The following is an 18,322-nucleotide window of genomic DNA, read 5'->3' on the forward strand; positions in this document are numbered from 1 at the left end:
TTCCTAGAAAATGGATTATTGAGTATGATACGATTAAGCGTGAACTTCCTACTCAGTTCAAGTGAGAATTTAAACGGACTGTAAGAGTGAAATTGTTACGGACCTTCGTACCTGTATTTCGCGAGATACCGAAAAATTCCCAATTTTAGCGGTTAATGACGGGATTATTTTTAGGATAATTTTGGTGTTAGAATTTTCCCGAATCAAGTTATAATCCTCCGAACTTTTATCTGATTTAATCCCTAACTGGCAAAGGAGTCTTATTCTACAAGGCACACCATGGAATTTTGACAAGTGGCATCATTATTTACCACATGGTAATAAATAATTAATTAATGGGAAGAATGTGGGATAGCTAGCTAAGAAAATTGATCTCCAAGTCTTGCATTTCCTTCATCTTGGCCGAAAATATTAAGGGAAAGGAGAGAGAAAATAGATCTCATCTTCATCTTCATTCTTTGTTCAAGAACTCCATAGCCAAGTTCTTCACCAAGTTCTTCCATCCTAGGTAAGACTTTGGATTTTATTCGGTTAAAAGACTAGAATCCTTTCGCAGAACTTATTGTAAGCTAAGAATTCTTGGAAATATTGCTGTTATGGTGATTTTGTTTAGGATCTTCGGTGAAAGGTTTGAAGGAGTAGATCACCATCTTTCTACGGTTTAAAAAGATCTACTTGGGAGGTAAGGAATCCCTTAAGTTGGNACATTAAATGGTCAAACATTAAAAGTTTGGATATAATTGTTATAAAATATAAAGATTTAGTTTATATTGCTAACTTTCAAAAGTTTGAATATGATTGTGGTAAAGTATAAAGATTTAAGTTTTTTCTTTAACCAATAATAATTTTGATTTTATTCAACGATTTTTGGCTTAGTATACTTTTGATCCTAATGTGAATAATAAATTTCAGATTGACTTTTAACTTACACATACATTTAATAGTTTTATGCTAACTAGTATTTTCGCCCGTGCGTTGCATGGAATATATTTGCTATAATATTTTAAGAATATTTAGATCGATATAAAATTATATAAATTATAACATTAAATATTATATAGCGCAATTGATGAAATTTGTTGGACCGATTATGTTTTCTGATGTTTTCTACTTTTCCTTGAATTAGAGAAAATAATTGTCCAATTACCCGTGCGATCCACAGATAAATTTTTTATTATATATTTAAATAATAAAAATAAAGATAAAATTATAAAGAAAAAATAATATTGAACATGTACATTTATTTGATTATAAGATTTGTGCATATGAAAAAGTATTACTCAATTAATTGAATAATATATGACTTGTTTGTCTACAATTATCTTAAAAAGATCAATATGTAATATGACTTATGTAATTATATTATTACTAAAATAAATATGGGAAAATTTAGAAATAATTTAGTTATAATTATTATAAAAATAAATTCAAAGACCAATGTTTAGTTTAATTATCATAATAATTATTAGGCAATTATTAATAGTCAATTACACTAATATATGTGTAAGTATACTTTTATAACTTAAGTATATTCATGTTCACTATATCGCATTGAGTTTTTTTCTTCCTCATCGATATTTGAATGAATTAATTGTAATTATTATAAATAATCTAACAACCCATGTTTACTTAATTTTTTTCAAGTTTAAATAATTTAAATTTTTTAAAAGGAAAGTGTAATTAACTTTTTCAAAAGTTTTTTTAAAATTAATTTCCAGTCAATTAGTAATGTCCTTTTGTAACCCCTCGTCTTTTCCGATAAGTTTACGGGTTCGAAAAATATATTTTTAGGCTATGACATTTATGAGATAATCTCTCGGTTCTTCAGAAGGATTTTTTTTTAGAGAGGCTAGTTATTAATAAGCTACGATCTACGTACCGGTCGCGAACCGTAAAAATTTTAAGGATTTATATACAGTTCGAATTTTCCTAGAAAATGGATTATTGAGTATGATACGATTAAGCGTGAACTTCCTACTCAGTTCAAGTGAGAATTTAAACGGACTGTAAGAGTGAAATTGTTACGGACCTTCGTACCTGTATTTCGCGAGATACCGAAAAATTCCCAATTTTAGCGGTTAATGACGGGATTATTTTTAGGATAATTTTGGTGTTAGAATTTTCCCGAATCAAGTTATAATCCTCCGAACTTTTATCTGATTTAATCCCTAACTGGCAAAGGAGTCTTATTCTACAAGGCACACCATGGAATTTTGACAAGTGGCATCATTATTTACCACATGGTAATAAATAATTAATTAATGGGAAGAATGTGGGATAGCTAGCTAAGAAAATTGATCTCCAAGTCTTGCATTTCCTTCATCTTGGCCGAAAATATTAAGGGAAAGGAGAGAGAAAATAGATCTCATCTTCATCTTCATTCTTTGTTCAAGAACTCCATAGCCAAGTTCTTCACCAAGTTCTTCCATCCTAGGTAAGACTTTGGATTTTATTCGGTTAAAAGACTAGAATCCTTTCGCAGAACTTATTGTAAGCTAAGAATTCTTGGAAATATTGCTGTTATGGTGATTTTGTTTAGGATCTTCGGTGAAAGGTTTGAAGGAGTAGATCACCATCTTTCTACGGTTTAAAAAGATCTACTTGGGAGGTAAGGACATCTTTCTACGGTTTAAAAAGATCTACTTGGGAGGTAAGGAATCCCTTAAGTTGGTTTAGTCACTTGAATTGGGAGGTAAGGAATCCCTTAAGTTGGTTTAGTCACTTGAAGGTGTTCAAATGCTAGTAAATTATGGGACTAAGTCACTTGAAGGTGTTCAAATGCTAGTAAATTATGGGACTAAGATTTTTATTTAAAAATTACGTGTTAAGTTTATAGATCTACAAGTTAGCTCAAGAAACTACACTTTGGATTTTTGGTAATTTTTATATGCATGTTCATAGTTACTTTATGCATGTATATGTTGTGTTTATGTCCATATAGGCTTATGCTTGTGAAAATGGTGGAAAATCGGGACGTTACAACCCCGTTCTCGCGGCCCGAACTGGGCAGAATCGGATGGATGCGGTAGTGGACGCGCGTTCACCGTGCGTCCATCGCGGAAGAAGGCTTCGGCGTCACGGCCGAAAGGCCGGACGCAACCACGGACGCGCGTCCGCTGCGCGTCCGTGGCTTCCAGATTTCGGCGACAAATGCCGAACCAGCGGACGCGGCTCGGACGCACGCGTCCGCTGCTGCGGGCAATCGCAAGTCCGCGCGTCGCGGACTCGTTTTCGACCGAACTTTTCCCCGATGTTTTTGCTCCCGAGTATTATGGTGTTTGGAAGGCCTACGGGCAACCAAGTCAATTTTTGAAAGCTCAAATATTATTTTTGTAAATTATGTTCATTAACTTGGGGAAAAATTGTGTTTTTAAGAAATAAACGTGACTCTTGTCACTTGGATTTTTATGGTGAAAAATCATTAACAAGTATGTGTATTTTGGAAACACATTTGGATAAGTATGATCGTGTGAGTCATCACACGAATATACTAATTAAACCCAATGATCGTGTGAGTCATCACACGAATATACTAATTAAACCCAAAGATCGTGTGAGTCATCACACGAATATACTAATTAAACCCAAAGATTTGAAAACCTTAGTTTCTGGATAATGTTGTTGAGACATTGACTTCTTGGGAGGCTTGTGAGCCGGGGCCCGGAAGTTAGTGAAATGTTTGACTTTGTGGGAGGCCTGCGGGAGCCGTGGCCCCAAAGTTATTGAAGTGTTTGACTTTACGGGAGGCTTGCGGGAGCCGTGGCCCGAAAGTTATCGAGATGTTTGACTTCTTGGGAGGCTTGTGAGCCGGGGCCCGGAAGTTAGTGAAATGTTTGACTTTGCGGGAGGCTTGTGAGCCGGGGCCCCAAAGTTATTGAGATGTTTGACTTCGCGGGAGGCTTGTGAGCCGGGGCCCCGAAGTTATTGAGATGTTTGACCTGGGGAGGCATGAGTGCCGCGGCCCGAGGTTCTTGAAAACGTTCTAAGATCACCCTACACTTATCCAGAGAGAAACTAAGTAATTTTACTAACTATGAAAAATCTAGTTACTCCGTAACTAGATCGCAGAATAAAATGTCACGAGTTCTGAACAGTAAAGTGTGTGTTGTTAAACTCTCTATTTTGAGTTAAATGATGGAAATTCTCGGAAATGAAAGTTTTGCAAACTTGTCTGAAAGGACATGAAAATGTTTTGAGCGGCAGTTATGCCATTGTATTTAACTGAGAAAACTTTACATGATTTAACTCGTATACTCTGCTATACTTTCTTTTATTGATAATATGGTTACAGGTAGATTTTCAACTTATGGGAAGAGCTACAATTTTCTGAGTATTATGTTGTTTTGAAACCTTTGTTTACTTTCGAGTGACAATGGATTTCCTTACTTAGCCGTCGCGCTAACTACACTTCGATGTGTTTACAGATGTTGTCTAGTATGGGCTCCTGAAGCCCGATGAGCTCTGAATAGGATGGAAGTTGAGGTTGAGGACTACCCTATCCTAGAATAGACACCCTGGAAGAATTATTTCCATACGTACATATTTGTATGTTGACATGGTTATTTGAGGTTGTAAATTTAGCCTTAGCGTTTGGGTATAGGAGAGATACCTAAGCGTGGCGGTAACACCCAGTTTTCTGCTGGTTAGACGCTTCCGCAATGTATTGTATTATTAGGGATTTTGTAATAAATCCAAGTTGTGAAAATTGGGGTGTTACACCTTTTTATTTCCAATTTGCCTACTTTCCATTTCTTTTTTCGTTCGAATATCTTTTTATATTTTTAATCAATTAGTAAAATCAGTTTTCTTTTCCATTTTATCTTTGCTATTGTTTGGATGGAAATTTCACAAAGGATTATTTTATATTTATTATTAGTAGTATAGATATAGAAGTATAGATAAGTATTTGAATTATTATTATTGGTGTAAATAATAATTAATAAATTATTTTTTCTTATAAAATTAGGCCGAATTTGTTTTCATTATTCTCACAATTATAATGGTTTAATTATTCTCAGAATTTGGTAAATAAAATTTTGTTACCAATTAAACTTTATTAATTTTTTTACCAATTAATTAATAATATTAGTTTGTGCAGTATAGAACAAGTATAGTACAAAATTTTAAGAAGAATTTACCAAATAGTTGATTGCTATCCACTCCTCCGGGAGCCTTTAACGATCCAAAATCAATTATAATGGTTTAATTATTCTCAGAATTTGGTAAATAAAATTTTGTTACCAATTAAACTTTATTAATTTTTTTTACCAATTAATTAATAATATTAGTTTGTGCAGTATAGAACACATCCAGTATAGTACAAAATTTTAAGAAGAATTTACCAAATAGTTGATTGCTATCCACTCCTCCGGGAGCCTTTAACGATCCAAAATCTTTGAATCTGAACATGTGTTTGTAAATGGATGCAAGTTCCCCAAGGAAGATCATGAAATTTAAAAAACCAAGCAAAAAGCTGAAAAAACTCAAAAAAAAAAAAAAGCATCATACTAACAACATAAAAAATGCATAACAATAAATACAAAATAAAGCAATATGACCAAACATGACCATGATTTTATTTCTATTAAATAAAACAATATACAATTAAGCAATATTAAATAAAACAATATCTTGATCGCAACAACATAATTTGAAGATTTAAAAGTGGGGAGGTCTGGAATAATTGCACTGCGTTCTGCGTTTCTCTTTTAAAGTTCACAATATAGGATTAGGCGATCCAAAATCTTTGAATTTGAACATGTGTTTGTAAATGGATGCAAGTTCCCTAAGGAAGATCATGAAATTTAAAAAACCAAGCAAAAAGCTAAAAAAACTCAAAAAAAAAAAAAAGGTATCATACTAACAACATAAAAAAAGCATAACAATATATACAAAATAAAGCAATATGACCATGATTTTATTTCTATTAAATAAAACAATATACAATTGAGCAATATTAAATAAAACAATATCTTGATCGCAGCAACAGAATTTGCAGATTTGAAAGTGGGGAGGTCTGGAATAATTGCACTGCCTTATGCGTTTCTCTTTTAAAGTTCACAATATAGGATTATGGATTTATATAAGGTTGTATCTTATTACGATAGAATTGTAGTATGATAGGAATTGTGATACAATAGGAATAAAGATTAAAGTGAGGATTTTGTTTTTATATATATAAAGATTATATTATATTATAGATAGATTATAGATTATAGATAGATATAGATTTTATTGTTGATTCTAATTGATGACTGCATGTATACTAATACGAATGGGGGGAGTATTATAACAATGTACTAATCCTAATGTATAACAATGTTTTGATGCTATAGGATTTCGTGTTTTAATATTATTGCAGTTTTAATATTATTTTATTGTTTTAATTGTTTTAATGTACAATATTTTGGGCGGGAAATAGGATTTTGTTTTGGAGGATTTTGTTTTTATATATATAAAGATATAAAGATTATAGATTATAGATAGATATAGATTTTATTGTTGATTCTAATTGATGACTGCAGGTATATACTAATACAAATGGAGGGAGTATTATAACCAATGGCGGATCCAGCATGTGGGCAGTGGAGGAGCCCCCACTCCCCCACCCCATATATATAGTATATATACTCAGTATATCAATATTTACACAAAGGTTAATTTGTTTAGATGGTAAGGCTTGACTGATACCAAGTGAAATGGTCAATGTTTGAATCTTACCATTGGCATTGAATTGTGTTTTCTAAAATTTTTAGTATCAATAGTGAGATTTCAGTGTTTTCTAAAATTTTTAGTATCAATAGTGAGATTTCAGTGTATATTGTTCGAGACTATAGCATTAGCATTGAATTTTGTTTTCAATTTTTTTAATATCAAATAATTCTAATTGAATATTTTATTTATAATATTGTGAGTTTTTTTTTTATTTCTTAATATTAATAGTGAGATGAGTGAAAATTTTGTTTTTATCATTTTTTAAATATTAATAGTGAGAGTTCTAATTGAATTTTTTATTTGTAACATTGTGACTTCTTCTCTCTTTTTCCTTTTTTTTTTTTAATATTAATAGTCAGATGAGTGATTTATAATGTGTTTTCTATTCAAACTATTGTATCTGCTTAATTACTCCATATGTTTTATATTTTGTTTAAAATATTTTTTATCTTGATGTATTTTGATTTTTCATATCTAATTAACAATATTTATGACTCGATCTCTAAGTATTTTGTTTTTTTTTTTCATAACATCTCGTTAGTTTATATTTCGCCCCCACTGAGAAAATTTTCTGGATCCGCCACTGATTATAACATTGTACTAATCCTAATGTATAACAATGTTTTGATGCTATAGGATTTCGTGTTTTAATATTATTGTAGTGTTAATATTATTTTATTGTTTTAATTGTTTTAATGTACAATATTTTGGGCGGGAAATAGGATTTTGTTTTGGAGAATTTTGTTTTTATATATATAAAGATAAAGATTTATCAAGATTCCGATTTGAGTTTTAACTCATACGGACAAAAATTATATTATAACACAAGTGGGAGTAGAGCTACTATATGTGCACGTACAATATGCCAAACCTTGAGGACATTGAAATATACAAGTGGCGGATAACTACATTGAAAACCTAAAATAATAGACAAATTTAAAAGTATAAGTGAAAAACATGCAACTATATAGCACTCTATCACTTTAATCTTTTGTTACTTTTTTTTTTTTTTTTTTTGTTGTTCCTTATAACTCCATTCTCCAAAATGCAAGATAAGAACGAATCCAATTGGGAGTTTTATTTGCTTACACAATAAACATCCCCATTAAAGGGTTTTTTTTTTAATAAATATTTCTTTATTGTCAATTTAAAATTAAGTTTTTTAGGAAAGAAATATTAAGGTTATTTCATAGGAATTACGTTTTTGGATTAAGAAAAAAAATTGTGCATAAAATACAAAGAGGGAACCTAGCAAGCTAGTGCGTGCGTCATACGTGCTCGCTAGGTGCTTAGCGTGGTAATTTTTTGAATATCATTTTTATTCGAATTTCAACTATACATTAAATAGATTTAACTTAAGCTATTGAATTTTATTAAATTTTCAATTTAAGTTTGTGAAGATGGAGAAAATTTGATTAATTTAGCAACAAGTTAAATTTTTGGGGAACAAAAATCGCACATGAAATTCACATAGGGTACCAGCAAACGCGTGACATGACGCCATTCTTGTTTGATGGGAATCTTTCCGTTTCGAACGTGACGTCATCCGCCCAATAAACTAATAATACATTGCTCAAATCTGGAGTATAATCTCACTGTAATTCTATAAATTTGTTTAAATGTTTTAAATTTTATTTATAATTTAGAATTGATTATATATGATGTTTTTTTATTTGGAGTATTATTTTAAATCTTTTCTTGTATAAAGTAGACATATTTTTACAATATAATTATAAAAACAAATTCTATAAATGTCTAAATGTCTAAGAAAAAAATTTGTGCATAAAATACAAAGAGAGAACTGTCTAAGAAAAAAATTTGTGCATAAAATACAAAGAGAGAACCTAGCAAGCTAATGCATGCGTGCATCATACGTGCTCGCTACGTGCTTAGCGTGGTCATTTTTTGAATAAAATTTCTATTCAAATTTTAACCATTCATTTCTATTAAATTTTTTATTAATTTAGCAAAGATTTAAATTTTTGGGGAACAAAAATCACACATGAAATTCACATATGGTACCAGCAAACGCGTGAGATGACGTCATTCTTTTTTGGTGGGAATCTTTCCGTTTTAAACATGACATCATCCCCAAATTAAACTAATGATACATTGCTCAAATCTTGAGTGTAATCTCACTGTAATTCTATAAATTTGTTTAAATGTTTTAAATTTTATTTATAATTTAGAATTGATTATATATGATTTTTTTTATTTTAAATCTTTTATTGTATAAAGTCGACATATTTATACATTATATTTATAAAAAAAAATTCTATAAATGTCTAAATGTCTAAGAAAAAAATTTGTGCATAAAATACAAAGAGAGAACATAGCAAGCTAATGCATACGTGCATCATACGTGCTAGAGAACATAGCAAGCTAATGCATACGTGCATCATACGTGCTCACTAAGTGCTTAGCGTAGTCATTTTTTGAATAAAATTTCTATTCGAATTTTAACCATACATTTAATAGATTTAACCTAAGATATTGACTTTTATTAAATTTTAATTTGAGTTTGTAACGGAGAGAAAATTTGACTAATTTACCAAAAAGTTAAATTTTTGGGGAAAAAATCGCAAATGAAATTCACATAGGGTACCAGCAAACGCGTGAGATTACGCCATTCTTGTTTGGTGGGAATCTTTCCGTTTCGAACGTGACGTCATCCGCCCATTAAACTAGTGATACATTGCTCAAATCTTGAGTGCACTCTCACGGTAATTCTGTAAATTTGTTTAACTGTTTTAAATTTTATTTATAATTTAGAATTGATTATATATGATATTTTTTTTTGGAGTTTTATTTTAAATGTTTAATTGTATAAAGTAAACACATTTATACATTATATTTATAAAATAAAATTCTATAAATGTCTAAATGTCTAAGAAAATTTTTTTCCATAAAATACAAAGACGGAACCTAGCAAGCTAGTGCGTGCGTCATACGTGCTTAGCGTGGTCATTTTTTGAATAAAATTTCTATTCGAATTTTAACCTCACATTTCAATTGAGTTTTTGATTAATTTAGCAAAAATTTAAATTTTTGGGAAACAAAAATCGCACATGAAATTCACATAGGGTACCAGCAAACGCGTGAGATGACGTCATTCTTGTTTGGTGGGAATCTTTCCGTTTTAAACATGACATCATCCCCCCATTAAACTAATGATACAGTGCTCAAATATTGAGTGTAATCTCACTGTAATTCTATAAATTTGTTTAAATGTTTTAAATTTTATTTATAATTTAGAATTGATTATATATGATTTTTTTTTATTTTAAATCTTTTATTGTATAAAGTAGACATATTTATACATTATATTTATAAAAACAAATCCTATAAATGTCTAAATGTCTAAGAAAAAAATTTGTGCATAAAATACAAAGAGAGAACCTAGCAAGCTAATGCGTGCGTCATACGTGCTCGCTAGGTGCTTAGCGTGGTCATTTTTTGAATAAAATTTATATTCGAATTTTAACCATACATTTCTATTAAATTTTTGATTAATTTAGTAAACATTTTAATTTTTGAAGTACAAAAATCGCACATGAAATTCACATAGGGTACCAACAAACGCGTGATATGACGTCATTCTTGTTTGGTGGCAATCTTTCCGTTTTAAACGTGACGTCATCCGCCCATTAAACTAATGATATTTTTAATTTAGAATTGGTTATATATGATGTTTTTTTGGAATTTTATTTTAAATCTTTTACTGTATAAAGTAGACATATTTTTACATTATATTTATAAAAAAAAAATTCTATACATGTCTAAATGTCTAAGAAAAAAAAACTGTGCAGAAAATACAAAGAGTGAACCTAGCAAGCTATTGCGTGCATCATACGTGCTCGCTAGGTGCTTAGTGTGGTCATTTTTTGAATAAAATTTCTATTCGAATTTTAACTATACATTTAATAGATTTTACCTAAGCTATTGAATTTTATTAAATTTTAATTTGAGTTTGTGACGTAGAGAAAATTTGACTAATTTACCAAAAAGTTAAATTTTTGGGAAAAAAAAATCGAAAATGAAATTCAGATAGGTTACCAGCAAACGCGTGAGATTACGCCATTCTTGTTTGGTGGGAATCTTTCCGTTTCGAACGTGACGTCATCCGCCCATTAAACTAGTGATACATTGCTCAAATCTTGAGTGTAATCTCATTGTAATTCTTTAAATTTGTTTAACTGTTTTAAATTTTATTTAAATTTAGATTTGATTATATATGATGTTTTTTTTTGGAGTTTTATTTTAAATCTTTAATTGTATAAAGTAAACACATTTATACATTATATTTATAAAATCAAATTCTATAAATGTCTAAATGTCTAAGAAAAAAATTTGTGCATATAATACAAAGAGGGAACCTAGCAAACTAGTGCGTGCGTCATACGTGCTTAGCGTGGTCATTTTTTGAATAAAAATTCTATTCGAAAACCACACATTTCTATTGAGTTTTTGATTAATTTAGCAAAAATTTGAATTTTTTGGGAACAAAAATCGCACATGAAATTCACGTAGTGTACCAGCAAACGCGTGAGATGACGTCATTCTTGTTTGGTGGCAATCTTTCTGTTTTAAACGTGACGTCATCTGCCCATTAAACTAATGATACATTTCTCAAATCTTGAGTGTAATCTCACTATAATTCTATAAATTTGTTTGAATGTTTTAAATTTTATTTATAATTTAGAATTTATTATATATGATGTTTTTTTTGGAATTTTATTTTAAATCTTTTATTGTATAAAGTAGACATATTTTTACGTTATATTTATATAAAAAAAATTCTATACATGTCTAAATGTCTAAGAAAAAAAATTGTGCATAAAATACAAAGAGGGAACCTAGCAAGCTATTGTGTGCATCATACGTGCTCGCTAGGTGCTTAGTGTGGTCATTTTTTGAATAAAATTTATATTCGAATTTTAACCATACATTTAATAGATTTAACCTAAGCTATTGAATTTTATTAAAATTTAATTTGAGTTTGTGACGGAGGGAAAATTTGACTATTTTACCAAAAAGTTAAAATTTTGGGGTAAAAAAATCGCAAATGAAATTCACATAGGGTACCAGCAAACTCGTGAGATTACACCATTCTTGTTTAGTGGGAATCTTTCCGTTTCGAACGTGACGTCATCCGCCCATTAAACTAGTGATACATTGCTCAAATCTTGAGTGTAATCTCACTGTAATTCTGTAAATTTGTTTTAATGTTTTAAATGTTATTTATAATTTAGAATTGATTATATATAATTTTTTTTTGGAGTATTATTTTAAATCTTTTTTTGTATAAAGTAAACATATTTATACGTTACCTTTATAAAATCAAATTCTATAAATGTCTAAATGTCTAAGAAAAAAATTTGTGCATAAAATACAAAGAGGGTACCTAGCAAGCTAGTGCGTGCGTCATACGTGCTCACAAGGTACTTAGCGTGGTCATTTTTTGAATAAAATTTCTATTCGAATTTTAACAATACATTTCTATTGAATTTTTGATTAATTTAGCAAAAATTTAAATTTTTTAGGAACAAAAAGCACACATGAAATTCACTTAGGGTACCAGCAAACGCGTGAGATGACGTCATTCTTGTTTGGTGGGAATCTTTCCGTTTTAAACGTGACGTCATCAACCCATTAAACTAGTGATACATTGCTCAAATCTTGAGTGTAATATCACTCTAATTCTATAAATTTGTTTAAATGTTTTAAAATTTATTTATAATTTAGAATTGATAATATATGATGTTTTTTTTTGAGTTTTATTTTAAATCTTTTATTGTATAGACATATTTATACATTATATTTATAAAAACAAATTGTATAAATGTCTAAATGTCTAAGAAAAAAATTTATGCATAAAATACAAAAAGGGAACCTAGCAAGCTAGTGCGTGCGTCATACGTGCTCGCTAGGTGCTTAGTGTGGTCATTTTTTTAATAAAATTTCTATTCGAATTTTAACCATACATTAATAGATTTAACCTACGCTATTGAATTTTATAAAATTTTCAATTTGAGTTTGTGAAGAGAGAGAAAATTTGATTAATTTAGTAAAAAATTAATATTTTGGGAACAAAAGTCGCACATGAAATTCACATAGGGTACCAGCAAACGCGTGAGATGACGTCATTCTTGTTTGGTGGAATCTTTCCGTTTTAAACATGACATCATCCCCCCATTAAACTAATGATACATTGCTCAAATATTGAGTGTAATCTCACTATAATTCTATAAATTTGTTTAAATGTTTTAAATTTTATTTAGAATTTAGATTTGATTATATATGATTTTTTTTTTATCTTAAATCTTTTATTGTTTAAAGTAGACATACTTATACATTATATTTATAAAAACAAATTCTATAAGTATCTAAATGTCTAAGAAAAAAATTTGTGCATAAAATAAATAGAGAGAACCTTGCAAGCTAATGCATGCGTCATACGTGCTCACTAGGTGCTTAGCGTGGTCATTTTTTGAATAAAATTTCTATTCGAATTTTAACCATACATTTCTATTAAATTTTTGATTAATTTAGCAAAAATTTAAATTTTTAGAGTACAAAAATAGCACATGAAATTCATATTGGTATCAGCAAACGGGTGAAATGACGTCATTCTAGTTTTGTGGGAATCTTTCCGTTTCGAACGTGACGTCATCCGCCCATTAAACTAATGATACATTTCTCAAATCTTGAGTGTAATCTCACTATAATTCTATAAATTTGTTTGAATGTTTTAAATTTTATTTATAATTTAGAATTTATTATATATGATGTTTTTTTTTGGAATTTTATTTTAAATCTTTTATTGTATAAAGTAGACATATTTTTACATTATATTTATAGTAAAAAAATTCTATACATGTCTAAATGTCTAAGAAAAAAAATTGTGCATAAAATACAAAGAGGGAACCTAGCAAGCTATTGCGTGCATCGTACGTGCTCGCTAGGTGCTTAGTGTGGTCATTTTTTGAATAACCATACATTTAATAGATTTAACCTAAGCTATTGAATTTTATTAAAATTTAATTTGAGTTTGTGACGGAGAGAAAATTTGACTATTTTACCAAAAAGTTAAAATTTTGGGGAAAAAAAATCGCAAATGAAATTCACATAGGGTACCAGCAAACTCGTGAGATTACGCCATTCTTGTTTAGTGGGAATCTTTCCGTTTCGAACGTGACGTCATCCGCCCATTAAACTAGTGATACATTGCTCAAATCTTGAGTGTAATCTCACTGTAATTCTGTAAATTTGTTTAACTGTTTTAAATTTTATTTAAATTTAGAATTGATTATATATGATGTTTTTTTTTGGAATTTTATTTTAAATCTTTAATTGTATAAAGTAAACACATTTATACATTATATTTATAAAATCAAATTCTATAAATGTCTAAATGTCTAAGAAAAAAATTTGTGCATAAAATACAAAGGGGAACCTAGCAAGCTAGTGCGTGCGTCATACGTGCTTAGCGTGGTCATTTTTTGAATAAAATTTCTATTCGAATTTTAACCACACATTTCTATTGAGTTTTTGATTAATTTAGCAAAAACTTAAATTTTTGGGGAACAAAAATCGCACATGAAATTCACATAGGGTACTAGCAAACGCGTGAGATGATGTCATTCTTGTTTGGTTGGATTCTTTCCATTTTAAACATGACATCATCCCCCCATTAAACTAATGATACGTTGCTCAAATATTGAGTGTAATCTCACTGTAATTCTATAAATTTGTTTAAATGTTTTAAATATTATTTATAATTTAGAATTGATTATATATGATTTTTTTTATTTTAAATCTTTTATTGTATAAAGTAGACATAATTATAAATTATATTTATAAAAACAAATTCTATAAATGTCTAAATGTCTAAGAAAAAAATGTGTGCATGAAATACAAAGAAAGAACCTAGCAAGCTAATGCGTACGTCATACGTGCTCGCTAGGTGCATAGCATAGTCATTTTTTGAATAAAATTTCTATTCGTATTTTAACCATACATTTCTATTAAAATTTTGATTAATTTAGCAAAAATTTAAATTTTTGGAGTATAGAAGTCGCACATGAAATTCACATAGGGTACCAACAAACGCGTGAGATGACGTCATTCTTGTTTGATGGCAATCTTTCTGTTTTAATCGTGACGTCATCCGCCCATTAAACTAATGATACATTGCTCAAATCTTGAGTGTAATCTCACTGTAATTCTATAAATTTGTTTAAATGTTTTAGATTTTATTTATAATTTAGAATTGATTATATATGATTTTTTTTATCTTAAATCTTTTATTGTTTAAAGTAGACATATTTATACATTATATTTATAAAAACAAATTCTATAAGTATCTAAATGTCTAAGAAAAAAATTTGTGCATAAAATAAATAGAGAGAACCTAGCAAGCTAATGTGTGCGTCATACGTGCTCACTAGGTGCTTAGCGTGGTCATTTTTTGAATAAAATTTCTATTCGAATTTTAACCATACATTTCTATTAAATTTTTGATTAATTTAGCAAAAATTTAAATTTTTGGAGTACAAAAATCGCACATGAAATTCACATAGGGTACCAGCAAACGCGTGAGATGACGTCATTCTTGTTTGGTGGCAATCTTTTCGTTTTAAACGTAATATCATCTGCCCATTAAACTAATGATACGTTTCTCAAATCTTGAGTGTAATCTCACTATAATTCTATAAATTTGTTTGAATGTTTTAAATTTTATTTATAATTTAGAATTGATTATATATGATGTTTTTTTTTTGGAATTTTATTTTAAATCTTTTATTGTATAAAGTAGACATAATTATACATTATATTTATAAAAAAAATTCTATACATGTCTAAATGTCTAGGAAAAAAAATTGTGCATAAAATACAAAGAGGGAACCTAGCAAGCTATTGCGTGCATCATACGTGCTCGCTAGGTGCTTACGGTGGTCATTTTTTGAATAAAATTTCTATTCGAATTTTAACCATACTTTTAATAGATTTAACCTAAGCTATCGAATTTTATTAAATTTTAATTTGAGTTTGTGACGGAGAGAAAATTTGACTAATTTACCAAAAAGTTAAGTTTTTGGGGAAAAAAAAAATCGCAAATGAAATTCACAAAGGGTACCAGCAAACGCTTGAGATTACGCCATTCTTGTTTGGTGGGAATCTTTCTGTTTCGAACGTGACATCATCCGCCCATTAAATTAGTGATACATTGCTCAAATCTTGAGTGTAATCTCACTGTAATTCTGTAAATTTGTTTAACTGTTTTAAATTTTATTTATAATTTAGAATTGATTATATGTGTACGTACAATACGCTAAACCTAGAGGACATTGAAATAAACAAGTGGCGAATAGTTACATTGAAAGCCTAAAACAGTGGACAACTTTAAACGTATCATTGGAAAGCAACTATATACAGTCTGTCGCTTTAGTCTTTTATTATTTTTATTTTGTTGTTGTTTCTTATAACTCCATTCTCCAAAACGCAAGATAAGAACAACTCCAATTGGGAGTTTTATTTCCTACACAAACATCCCCACTGAGGGATTTTAAAAAAATTATTTTTTATTATCAATATAAATTTGTGTATTTTAGGAAAGAAAAAAAGTAGGTTATTTTATAAGAATTGAGTTTTTGGATTAAGAAAAAAATTGTGCATGAAATACATAGAGGGAACCTAACAAGCGCGTGCGTCATACGTATGTGCTAGGTGATTAATTAGCATGATCATTACTCATTAGCTCCCCAACCATGCCCCTCCATACCCCATTTTTCTCCCCATACCCCATTTTCTCCCCCTTATTTTTTGTTCCTTCTTTCATGATTTCTCGAAACCAAAAGCAAAGACCATTTCTTACAATTACTATGGAGTAATTTTTTTAATTTTACTTATTATAAAACAATAATTCTAGATTAAATTTCAATAATATATTATTTAAAATCAATTTTTATAATTTTTAATTTAATTACAAATTATAGCTAAATTTATAATTTTTTATATTTGACGTTTATAAATAAATTATAAATTGTACGGAGTAATAGTTATTAATAGAAATTAGAAATGACAATAAATAAAAAATAATAATAAATGATAGTTGATGTGAAATTGGTGAATCTAGCGACAATTTAGAAAAAAATTTGAACCATTGAAAAAAGTTGAATGAGTAATATCGTTTTTTGCATGGTTGCAATAGGCGCTAGTCGCTACTTGGACGGTAAACTAGGGCCTAGGCAGCCTAAACAGTGACCTATAAAAACAAAAAAAAAATAGTAAATATGTGTGGGTGCATGTCATATATTATATTATATTATATATAATAAAAAATTAACAAAGCCGACTCAGCCAAGTTAACTCGACTAACTCGACCGTGTTAGACGAGTTAACTCGGTCGAGTTTGCTGCCAACTCGACCGAGTCGATTGAGTTAGACGCTAGGTAGGCGGCCGCCTAGAGAGTGATTCGCCTCGGCCTAGGGAAGCCTAGCGTCCAAGCGGCCGCCTAGGCTGATTTTTGCAACTGTAGTTTTTTTGAGATAGCGAATATTGATATAGTATATTAGGGCCTACCAACTAAAAAAAAAATTAAAAAGAAAAAAGAGAGAAAAAACACTAACAATTGGGATCATTAATTTTCTGAATAAAAATTTCTATTGGACTTTTATGTATACATTTAATAGATTTATCTTAAGCTGTCAAATTTTATTGAATTTCCAATTTGAGTTTTTGAAAAGAGAGAAATGTTGATTAATTCGGCAAAATTAAGTTTTTGGGAACAAAAATCACACATGAAATTCACATAGGGTGCCAACAAGCGCGTGTGATGTACGTGCTCGCTAGTTATGTGGAGTGGTCACTAGGTGACTAATTCACTCCCCTTTTCCCATTACCTTTCTCATGATTTATTGGAACCACAACAAGCAACTACCATTTTAATTTCATTCAATTCATTGTTAAAATTTTTGTATGCCTATTATACATTCATTGTAATTTGGTTATAATTTATATAGTAATCCAATGTATAATGTTTATATATTATTACCATGAAGAAGATAAGAAAATATATATTTAAACATCTCAATAAAATCTTTAAATCTTTATAATTTATTTCTAATAATATAAAATTTTTAAAAGGAATCAATTGGCAAATAAAAATTAAAAATTCTACACCAAAATGGTGTAAATGAATAGTATTATACCATATTTAGTATAAAATTATTCATTTACGCCATTTTATGTAGAATTTGGTGTCTTCCTCGGAGGAAGGTTGCACCAAATTTTTACACCAAAATGGTATTTTGGTGCCTTCTTTGGATATTATGGTCTAAAGGCACAATTTATGTAAATTATGAAACGAAGACGTTTTGTATTAGGTCCATCTTACAATGTGGATTATGATCAACAATATAAGGATTTATTTGAATTTGAATGTTATTTAAGTTGTACTAAAAACTATAAACACTTGTATTCCGTGTAATTACAAATAACAGATAATGAGTGTATTGAATTAACCGTTGGTTACACTGGAGAGGTTTACAGATAATAACATAATAAACCTACTCTACATAATAGGCTAAAGACTAGGTAACTATA

The sequence above is a fragment of the Ipomoea triloba genome, chromosome 13 (genome assembly GCF_003576645.1).
Source record: "Ipomoea triloba cultivar NCNSP0323 chromosome 13, ASM357664v1".
Classification (NCBI taxonomy): Eukaryota; Viridiplantae; Streptophyta; class Magnoliopsida; order Solanales; family Convolvulaceae; genus Ipomoea; species Ipomoea triloba.